General features: G+C 38.1%; 1 long non-coding RNA gene and 1 pseudogene across 1 annotated transcript; one reads left to right on the forward strand and one right to left on the reverse strand.

Moving 5' to 3' along the window:
• The first annotated feature begins 616 nt into the window (after positions 1-616).
• Positions 617-9154, forward strand: LOC144373635 (uncharacterized). Its single transcript, XR_013433229.1, has 4 exons — positions 617-751; positions 5737-5938; positions 6419-6638; positions 8810-9154. It is a non-coding gene; the product is annotated as an uncharacterized LOC144373635 (long non-coding RNA).
• LOC101960660 (2-aminoethanethiol dioxygenase-like) lies at positions 2188-5101 on the reverse strand (annotated as a pseudogene).
• Positions 9155-9392: the final 238 nt, after the last annotated feature.

Here is a 9392-nt window from a genome sequence, read left to right on the forward strand (position 1 = left end):
AAGTCAAAGCCTGTTCCATGAGAATAACATCTATCTTAAAAAATGTCTTTTGTAGAAATGTTATTATATAAGTAAACTTCCCTCAATATAGAGGAATTATAATTTCATTAAAATATTTTCTTAAATCTTGATGGTTTAACTTGAAATTTAATTAACAAAAAGATACTCCTTATACTTTTAAAGCAACCCTTGTAACCTAGCAATGTAAACCTCACCCCTACCTGGTTTACTCTCTGAGTGCCCAAGGCTCATTACTATACATGTGCTCAGAAGTGATCTCCAGAGGTTTATCTTATTTCAGTTGCTTTTAAATTTTCTATTAGATTTACTATGTTCACATTGCCCAAGTTTAGTGATTTTATATTAGTTTTGGTTTCATGAAGGTGCCAGTAATTGGGAGAAGCACAGAAATCTTTTCAAAACATCATTAAAAAAAAGGAGTACCTTAGTGTTGAGTATCCTTAAAAGTATTACAATTATTAATAGAGCTAAGTTACAGGAGCTAAAAGATCCCAAAGGATCTTTCAATTCATGCTAAGCAATTATGTATTTGTTATTTATTTTTTGTGTTTTAAAATTTTATTTTTTATGACTTTCCAAAGAGGATATGATTTTACCATCCAAGAAAATGGACTTCAGAGAGATCAACCTCCTGAAATAGGAAACACCTCTGTTGTTCGAATCATAATAATGAAAAATGATAATGCAGAGGGAATCATTGAATTTGACCCTAAGTATACTACTTTCAAAGGTAAGTCCAAGTGGCTTAATTGTATGTTTTCCACCATCTTCTCAATTAGAAAGTACCTGGACATAGTATTCAGTTTGAATTTGCATATGTAAAATTTTCTTGGTTTGGTGTGTATGTGTGTGTGCACACACATATATACCTTTATATTTTTATACTTACTAATTTTGAAAATGTTTTTAATTATCAATATGAAGTCTTGAGCCATTCTGTGTATGGCAAAGCCAAATGGTTAAAAATAAGTAATTGTAGAAAAAAAATTATACTTAACCTTAGGATTATTAAAATGTTACAGTTTTAAACATTTTAATGAAAACTTCTCTAAATTATTTAATTTCCTTTGTCATAAGAAATTAGTGAATATTCACTTTTTAGTGAATAATTACCTTTGAAATGACTTTGTTATTGGTGCAGGTGGAGGTAGTGTCTGGATCTTGATCCTATTTTTGGAAATAGTTTGAGTATCACTTTCCCTTTGTAGAAGTTCCCTTCTATAGAAAAAGAGTACAGAGAATTATGGCTATATCCCTTTCTAGGGAGAAAGAGAAAGCTCCCTTTCTAGGAAATGGTTTTATTCAAAGGAAGAATATAAGGGGAATGAAGGGAAGGGAGGGGAAATGGTAATAGGAAAGACAGTAGAATGAATCAGACATAATTTTCTTATATTCATATATGAAGACACGACCAGTGAACTCCACATCATGTACAACCACAAAAATGGGATCCTAATTAGAATAAGTTATACTCCGTGTATGTATAACATGTCAAAATACACTCTACTGTCATGTATATCTGAAAATAACAAATAAAAATGCTATTTAATCTGAAAAATTAACATGTTATCTTGCTTGGGCAAGTAATTTATTGGCTCCATTGTTTCTGTCAAAATTCTTTGGTCATCTCGACATTTTTAAAGTTCATCAAAAAATCATTTAAGGAATTGGTTAATAATGACTTTTATGGGTAAATCATGCAAGATATTACAATTTTCTGAACTTTAGTCTACAACTAGTAAAAGTTGTGTTGAATTTTTGCATGAAGAAAAAAATAGTATTTTGACTATTTTTTCCGTTTCTTAATTTTGATTCACTCTCTTTTCGGGAATCATGGGGTAATACCTCTTTATATATAGTTTTTTATGTAAGTGCACTCTTATTTATCCCTAGATATGTGAACTATATGAAATGATATTTTATTTATTTATTTATTTATTTTTTGCCATTTTGGCCTGGAATGATTTATTCCTTTGAAAAGCACCTTAAACTTTTTTTGTACAAATCACTTATAATTGAGAATGTTAACACTTTTTTTTTTTTGGTAATTCTTTCATGATTCTTTATTACTGTTCTATTTCCAGGATGTGTTTCTGTAGGTTAATGTACTCCAAATTGCATTGTAACACATTCATTACTATCAACAAACCTTGTATATTAATCAACTTTTTGCTACAATGTAATTCACAAGAGTATGTGACTGATAATCACACAATTATGAACACATTTTATTTAGTGAAGTTTTCTAAGAAAATCATCATACCTAGAATTTATTTCAAATTGAAAGTCCTGAAGAGGGGATTCATATTGCCCTCAAGGCATTTTAACCCACATTACCAGGAGATCTACAATAAGGTAATTTTAGCAGCTCTGGAGGAAATGCATGGTATTACACCTGTATCAGGTTTTACAACAGGTTTTCAGTGGCTTGTGGTGTTGCATCTTTTCTGTTTAAGAAAAAAAAAATCACTCATTAAGAATTTGTTTTTTTTTCATACTATTTTAAAAATTGGGAACAAATACTTCTTTACTCTGGGTCTCTGTAATCTAGTATGCATCAAGAGGGAAAGGCACATATTGTTCCCCAATAGGGGCAACGCACATTTTTCACCAATAGCAGTAAATCGCTTTATTACAGATATTAGAATTCTATTGCCACATGGCCAAGTCAATCAAGAGGACTTAGACGACAGCTGGGCAAATTTTAATGTGTTTATTTCTATAGTTTGTTTTTATGAAAAATTATGTGAAAAAGGAATCCTATAAATAGTAAAAAGAGGCAAATAGTGCTCTATGGCCTTAAGTAAATGGTGTTAATACATTTATACATAAGGTAAAGTTGCTCTGCCTACAAAAAGGACAAAAATAAAAGTAGAGATAGCACAACTGTTCCTATCAAGAGTTGGGAGCAGAAAATATTTCATCCCAAGTTTTGATGCTCTAAAGGGCTAGTAATATAGTTATTTATTATTTCTCCAGGCTAGATTATCTATGCCTTCCACCTCTTCTTTCTGCTTCTTCCTACAGAAATCGACATCAGATGAAACAAATTCACAGCACTCTATTATTTGAGGATGAGGGCTGAGACAACACTGCCAGCAAGGCAGCAAGAACCACAGCCCTCTGAAATAGTAGAGTTCCTGGGAGAATGTGAAACAATATTTATCTACTTTTACAAGAAGATACTGGAAATAAACAGGGGTAAGGATTTTAACATTGACTAGAGATGTTTTACATTCAGTTTTTTGGAAGCATAACTGATTCAGGTTCTCTGAGTCTTCTGGTTAGAAAACACAGGATTACACTATCAACTCATTGAGACAAGAAAAAACGTCACTTGAGGATAACAGGTCCTTGCATTTAAGGTGAATCTGCAACAAGAAATCTGCTCAACTCACAGAGATCTGGAGATTCTTGGGGGGGGAGGGGAGATGAGCTCTAAGGAGATGAGCCCTATCTGAGATATGCAGGTGAATTTCTTAGTAGATGCTGCCCCAGTAAACCAGATGTGGCTACTGGGCAAGCGGAAGAAAGAGAATACATCTTGTCCTTGACATGCATAGTTGTTTTGACAGTGATACCCAAATTCTGGAAAGACGATTTAGTTTTTACAGGGAATTAATTAGGCAAGACAACTCACTTTCAAAGTAGCTCAACTCTTAGAACTTGGTTTGTACCAATCCTTGAACTACAAACAATTCAAACCACTGGGTCATGCTCAGTCAATAAGTTAAAACTATAAGGATCAAAAGGTCATAAGGGCAGCAGTGAAAACCAAATCCTATTTACCAAAGGAGTGGGATTAAGAAAATCATTTAGTGTATTCTGTACAGAATGGTTTACCGAGGAAGCATATTTTCATTATGGCTCTAGGATGGAAGCGCTTCAGAGTCCCCAGCCCATTCCCACAGATGAAAGCCCCAGTGGCAATGACAGTACCAGGAAACCTAGCCTCCCGCCCACCCCGCTCCCATAACCGTGCTGGGTGGCTGTGGTCCAGTCGCCCTGGTTCCCAAGCTGCAGAGGAACCGGCTGTTGCTCACTCCAGTACATCCAACACCCGGCAGAGTGGGCAGAGAGAGAGAGCCCTTGTGGTGGGTCACAGCCAGCCAGGCTGATAAGGGTACGGCATGTCTTCTGCCCAAGGCTCCGTGGCGCCGTTTGCTTCAAGGGAAGACCTAGGGACCTGGATAGGGCTCTCCCTCGCACCAGAAGTCATCAGCCTGAGGGGTTTCCAGGAGCCACACCTCTCAGGGCAGGTCACTGGCCGAGCCAGAGGCCTCCTTGGGCCTGACAGGTTCCAGCACCCGGTAATAGTGGCAGTCACGGCCATCGTCCGGGTCGTAGGGTGGGGCCAGGATGTCCAGAAAGGCAGCGGGTCCGTCCACCGCGTCGATCTGGTGCAGGTTGTCCCGGTGAGGGGTGAGGATGCAGGGGCCGCTGGCTTCAGTGTACTCAGCCCGAGAGCGCAAAACTCCGGGCCGCGCAGCTTCCCGCTCTCGGGCCTGCAGCGGCGGCTCGAACTGCTGCTCTGGCGGCAGGGCCCGTGGTCGTTGCCATGCAGCTGATGCGCACGGTGCCGTAGAGGACCTTGAGCATACAGTGCATGCCAGGGTGGTCGTGGAGCGGGATGGACGTGCCGCTCTTGAGCAGGAAAACGCCAAGGCTGAAGCTGTCTGTCTCGTATATATGCATGTAGGTGACCGGCGGTAGGTTGGGCGACAGCGGTTGCAGCGTGGCCTTACGCGGGGCGATGTTGAGGTCCTCGGCGCGGACCTGGGTCAGCAGGCTCTTCAGCTTGCTCAGGTTTTCAGGGAAGCCAGGAGGCATAGGCGCCTCCGGGCTAGACGCCGAGCCAAGGTCAGAAGCGCTGTGGCCACCCCCGCTGCCCCGGAAGGTGAGGCACGCCTGGCGGGCGATCCGTTGGATCAGGGAAGCCATGTTGTCTCGGGGCATGCTCGGCTGTTCTTCCGTGTGCCGGGACCGGCTCCCTCCTTTCCTCCGACCTTTGCGGTCCTCGGCGGCCCCCACGGTGGCTAGCAGCCCTAGGCGAGGCGGGAGGCCCCGCAATGATCGGCCCGTCCGGCGCGCCGGCCGCCGCCAACCTCAGCAGTCACGCCTGAAATGATATTTTAATATATCGAGGTTAGTAGAGCTCAAGTAGAAATAAAGATTTTTAAATTAATTTTTAAATTGAAATCAAGCATTGAGGTTGCATTTTCATATTCACAGTATATTTTAAAGGACCTGAAACCATAACAGAATTTTTTATGTAGATTTTTAAAGTATTCATATAAGTAGCATACATTTTATTTATTTATATTATTATCTTTCAACAAACTATTTAGAACTAATCCATATATAAATTTGTAATCCATATATAAATTTGAAGTTTCTTAAGTCCAGCTAACATTGTCTTATAAACCAAGTCTTTATGTTTGTACATGGTACACAGAGAAGAAATGCCTATACTAATGACTAAATAGGTTGTGTGGATTCTAACCTTTACTGTTCACTATAACTTTCAACATCTAGTGAACTACATTATTCCAAAAAAAAAAAAAAAAACCGAGTCATGAAATTGTCACTAATCCTTTTTAAAGTGATAGCTTGCCTTGTCACATTATGTTTAGTTACCTAGTTTAATTTGTCTGAATCGTATAAAAGTTGGTTGCTTTTTCTGGTGTACCAGTTAACTCCCAGTTCCCCTTACAGTGGAGGAGGATGTTCGAGCAACTGCGATCCCAGTGGTGAGGCTGCATGGAACTTATGGCATCGTGACTGCTGATGTCATCACCCAGAGCTCCTCTGCTGTTCCAGGGGGCATCAGTTATATGCTGCACAGCAGTTCAGTCACCTTTTAGCATGGACAGAACTTAAGTTTTATAAATGTCTCCATCACTGATGGCAGTGAAAGGTTGGTAATCCAGGAAACTGTGTGGGCCCACATAAAACATGATATTGAGATCTGACTCTAACATGCACCCATAATACATGTGCCCATTGAGAAAGAGCAGATGAAAGACTTTAGGGTATGTTGGGCATAGGGAAAGGGGTCCCGGGACCATCGTTGTGTATGTGTTTCCTTTCAAATAGAAGAGATAATTTCTATTTCTGGAGACTTAAAAACTCTAATCAGAATGTGGAAACATCCTTCAGTGCACTGCCTTAAGCCTTAAGCAACTGAAAAGAGAGGAGGAAAGTCTAATAACTGTCCCAGGTTATGTAATATTGATGCTGATCATTCATGCTTTCAGTTAAGCACCCTCTTCTTCCATTTGGAGTCGGACTACTGTGCCTTGAATATGTTTGATCAATTTGGAAAATGACTAGTTATTTGGATTTTACAAGCATTTTAATATGTTTAGACTCAGAATTGCTCCTTCTCGCTATGCAGTGAATTTGAGGAGCCTTTTGAAATTCTTCTCACTGGAGCTACTGGTGGAGCGATCCTTGGGCGCCACCTAGTGAGCAGAATCACCATAACCAAGAGTGAATCTCCATTTAGCACTATAAGATTTCTCAATCAAAGCAAAATTTCTGTTCCTAACCCCAATTCAACAATGATTTTATCCTTGGTCCTCAAAAGAACTGGAAGACTCTTAGGAGAGATTCAGGTAGAGTTATTCTTTTTTTTGGTTTTAAAAATAATTTTTGATAGATTGTATATGATTTTGGATTTTCTTCTCCAAATATATATATGCTTATTCACAATCAATAAATAGTATTTATTAATTACCTTGTATGGGTAAAATGGTTTCTGGATAAGATGAAGTACATAAAAGTGTATTGGACATACGTCTATCCTCAAGGAATTCTTGAGAGCAAGTTAATGATTCTGTTTAAATTAATAACTTCAACAAATATTTTTTTTATTTTTATGTGTTTTTTTTTTCCCGGTACCAGGGATTGAACTCAGGGGCACTGAATCACTGAACCACATCCCCAGCCCTTTGGAGTGTTTTATTTAGAGACAGTGTATCATTGAGTTGCTTAGTGCCTTGCTAAGTTGCTGAGGTTGTCTTTGAACTCGTGATCCTCCTGCCCATCCTCTTAAGAGCCACTTGGATTATAGGCATGTGCTACTATGCCCAGCTTCAACAAATATTTATTGGGAGATTTCTAGGTGCTGATCCTGTTTTAAGTACTAAGAATATATTTGTGAATTAGATCTCTTATGTGTTCTTACAGAGTGCTCACTTTAGAAAACATCATTAAACAGTAATAAAATTAGTAAAAACACATTATCTGATGACAATTAAGGCTCTGTTTATAAAATTGGGAGATACATTTGTGAATGACCGGCTGTCTACTTTTCTTTTTTGTGTGGCACTGGAGGATGAACTTAGGACACTCTATCATTGAACTTTACCTGAGCCCTTTATTATTTTTTCATTTTGAAATGGATTTTGCTAAGATTTTGGCCTTGAACTTGCAAACCTCCTCTTTAGCCTCCTAACTAGCTGGGATCCCAGGCTTGTTCCACCAAGCCTGGCTGCTGGCTACCTTTAATTGGATGTTGAGGATATGATGTTGAAGTTGAAGGCTGAGGGCATGTAATTGTTAGTTAAGTATGTGGGAGTCCTGCAGAGACATAGCCTGATGTGAGTTAGGAGAGGTCCCAGTGGTCAGGGCTTGCAAATAATGGTACAAGAGTACAAGATAGATTAGAGGGCTCAATAGGTATTTAATCACATAGAATCTCCTTTTCCAGGTGAAAGATCAATTCTAGGTGAAAATAGGATGCTATTACAGAGACTTAAGAATGGGAATAATGTCATGGATTGTCATCGAAAGCATCTCACCCTGACTACTGTTAGGAAAGTGGTTTGCCATTGAAGCAGTGTAGAAGCACCAGGATTAAGTTAGGAGGCTATTGCCCTCTGCAGAAATGGTGGTGGAAAGAGATGATCAGTGAATAGATATTGAGTGTGTTTTGGAGGAAAATTCACTGGGTTCAAATTGGAGACTGAGAGAAAGAGAGGAATCAAGGATACCTTCTAGAATTTTAGTTTGAACAATTGGCTAAATAGTACTGTTTTCTGATATTCAGAAGTTTGGGGGTGAATCAGGAGTTCTGTTTTGCCGTGTTAATTTGAGATACTAGTTGACATGCCAGTGGAGGAGTCAAGTAGGCAGGGGAGTGTGTGAGTGCATGCACAGTGTGTGGTCAGGGCTGCGGCACAGACTAGGAATGCACTGACACTCAGAGAGTTGTTTGAAACCTTGAGATCAAAGAGTGTAGATAGTGATGTGGAAAGTATGTAGCTGAGCCCTGGGCTTCTGGAATTTAGCATTCAGAGCAGAGAACTAGCAAAGAAGACTGAAAGTAAAGGAGGAAGAAAACCAGGAAGGCATGTGCCCTGTAAGTACCATACAAGCCAAGAAAGATAGCATATAGTGTTGCTGGAAGATCAAATGACAAGCAAAAACAAGTGCCCTGTTTTTTTTTTCCTTCATAGTTGATATGAAAAATATGAAATTTGGAATTATTGAAATTTAAAAATACATTTATTATAATGTGAAAATTTGTTACTTGTAACAACTTATGAAGATTTCTGTTCATTTTACAATAGGAATTTAACTACATAGACATGCAGGTTATAATTGCAAATGCCATTGTTTTATTAAAAAATAAGCTGATGAAGTAGGAATTCTCTGGATTTATCCTATAATAGTTTTGTAATATATGTATGTTAGTTTTTTTCTAATACTACATATACTGCAATAATCCTTTGGTTAAAACTGATCTTCTCTATTAAAAAATAAAAAACAAAACATTTTGCAGGTAAACTGGGAGACAATAGGACCCAATTCTCAGAAAACCTTACCACCACAGAACAGAGACATTGCAGACCCAGTGAGCAGATCATTCTTTTTTGGAGATGGAGAAGATGGAGTGAAAACCATAATTCTGACAATCTATCCTCATGAAGAAATTGAAATTGAAAAGACCTTTGTAATTAAACTTAAACTTGTGAAAGGAGACGCTAACTTAGACTCCGGAGCTAAAGATATTACATTAACTGTAAGTCTGACTTTACCTACAAAATTTCAGATTTAATAGATTTACCAAATTCATTTATAGTGTTTGAAACTCTATATGCTTGTGTTGAATTGAAAATTATGAAGCCATAAGAAGTCATAGTAATTTCAACAGATCAAACCTTTTTATTTTTATGTTTGTTCATGACATAGCCTGATTATTAGCAATTTTTAAAAAGTTTTAAGAGAGTGATACTTATTTTACAATCTTTGAGAAAATTTGTTTTGGCAATATCTGGCACTTTTACAGAGGAAGTATTTGTTATGTCATATTTGTCTTCAAAAATAAAGAAAAATTATTAATGTGCTATAAATCAGGTTTTTTG

The sequence above is a fragment of the Ictidomys tridecemlineatus genome, unplaced genomic scaffold (genome assembly GCF_052094955.1).
Source record: "Ictidomys tridecemlineatus isolate mIctTri1 unplaced genomic scaffold, mIctTri1.hap1 Scaffold_45, whole genome shotgun sequence".
Taxonomy (NCBI): Eukaryota; Metazoa; Chordata; class Mammalia; order Rodentia; family Sciuridae; genus Ictidomys; species Ictidomys tridecemlineatus.